Source organism: Acomys russatus, chromosome 28 (assembly GCF_903995435.1).
Source record: "Acomys russatus chromosome 28, mAcoRus1.1, whole genome shotgun sequence".
NCBI lineage: Eukaryota > Metazoa > Chordata > Mammalia > Rodentia > Muridae > Acomys > Acomys russatus.
In genome coordinates, this window is record NC_067164.1 from 12620453 (window position 1) to 12622559 (window position 2107).

General features: G+C 37.3%; 1 pseudogene; it reads left to right on the forward strand.

Moving 5' to 3' along the window:
• Window positions 1–303: 303 nt before the first annotated feature.
• On the forward strand, window positions 304–770 carry LOC127210491 (low molecular weight phosphotyrosine protein phosphatase-like; annotated as a pseudogene).
• Window positions 771–2107: the final 1337 nt, after the last annotated feature.

Below are 2107 nucleotides of genomic sequence, written 5' to 3' on the forward strand. Positions count from 1 at the left end.
ATAATTCTCCCACTTCCCTTTTCCCTCCAAGCCCTCCCACACTTATCTTGTATAGATTAAAATTACTTCTGGAATTTCATCAATTGTTGTTGAATGCCAATACCAATTTTTATATGGCTCTTTAATACCTGATATACTAAATCACTGCCTACCATATCTTTTCTTTTTTTTTTTTTACTCTGACTCTTACCATATCTTCTATAACCATTATTATCAAAACACTGGAGTTGGTATTTCACAATGATAAGTCCTCATTTACTAAATATATAGCACAGTACATTAAAACTATAATATTCTGGTAAGATGGCAGAAGTGCTGTTCGTGTGGCTCAGTAACATTTGCCAGTCACCCATTGCAGAAGCAGTTTTAGGAAAATTGGCAACTGATGAAGATGTTTCAGATAATTGGGCCATTGACAGCAGTGCCATTTCCTACTGGAACGTGGGCCAGCCCCCAGACTCAAGAGCTGTCAGCTCCCTAAGAAGTCATGGCATTAGCACAGCTCATAAGGCAAGAGAGATTACAAGAGAAGCTTTTGCCACGTTCAATTATATAGTATGTATGGATGAAAGCAACTTGAGAGATATGAATAGAAGTAGTAATCAAGTTAAAAAAAAAACATCGAAGCTAAAATTGAGCTACTTGGGAGCTATGATCCACAGAAACAACCCATTACTGGAGATCCTTATTATGAAGATGACTCTGACTTCAGGCTAGTATACCAACAATGCCTTAGGTGCTGCAAGGCTTTCCTGGAGAAGGCTCACTAGCCAGTCCTGCCCACAACCATTGAGAAACTCACAGTTGCCATGTACAATGGTTGTGGCAGTCCTTAGCCCTGTGTCCCACATGACTTTTCAGCTGACTTACTGCATATCTTTAAAATAATTGTAGGTAAAAATTAAGTATATGTTCAGAAGGATAAAAATATTTGAGCTAGAGAGTTGTACATGTGGATAAGCATCCTTAGACTAGTTGAACCTCTCACTTTGCCCTAGTTAACAAAGACCATTATAGAGAAGTGCAACCAAACAAATGCAAATGGTCCGCCCTGAGAACATACATACAAGTAACAGTATACAGACTGAAGCGGTTATATTTAGTAATATGTATATATATGCAAATACATATATGCATGCATTAAAATTAATGAAAAGGGGAGCATGAGTGTGGAGGAGAATGGGAGAGTTTGGAGGGAAGAAGGGGGAGAAACGAACTTGAATTAGCATCATAAAAATAAAAATTAATTCAGAGTCCTGGAATCCTGTTCCAACTGATACATCTACAATTCGACTCCCATACTTAAGGCTCAGGTATCTTGTGGGAGATGGGGCAGAAGACTGTAAGAGCCAGAAAAACAGTGAGTTTGCTGTGAGATTGTGTCTACTAGGAATGCCAGAATATACAACCATAATGTCTCACTAAAATGACACCGTGAACAAGAGTTGAGCAAAGATAATAAGACATGCTAATGGAAAACAATATTTTAATCATGAAGAATCTTAGTCACTCTCTTTTAGATTAGATTTTAGATGATACCTCATCTAATTTTTGTAGCAACTCTTTGTAGTAAATGGTCTACAAACAATTAAAGTATGACTCAGGAAAGATAAATATCTTATACTGGCAACGGGTCTTCTATACTAAAGTCATTCCCTGTGCAGTGGAAAGAGGGCTCTTTAATACCTGAGAGAAGATAACCCCAAACTGTCTATCACCTACTCTATACCCATACTAAACACAGCTCAATCAAGGCACTGCAGTTGATACTCGATTGTAATGAGTGACCATATATTCAATATGTAACATTTTGCTTTACAACTACAGTACTCCAATAATAATATCAATAATAATAGTAATTTAAGAAATTCCATAGGTACAGGATAAAGTCACTGTCTCTTATAAGGTAGGCCCCAGAAAGTGAGAAGTAAAATCTTCCCTAGTACTCTAGGGACAGAAAGCTATAGAGAAAGGGGAGTTTGTGATTGGTATAATTTGTCCCTTGAGTAAGCACCTGAGAAACGAAGTCTACTCATAGGTGAAAAAGATAAATCAGACAAGTAGAAAATACCATACCATGATAAATGGACACACACACACACACACA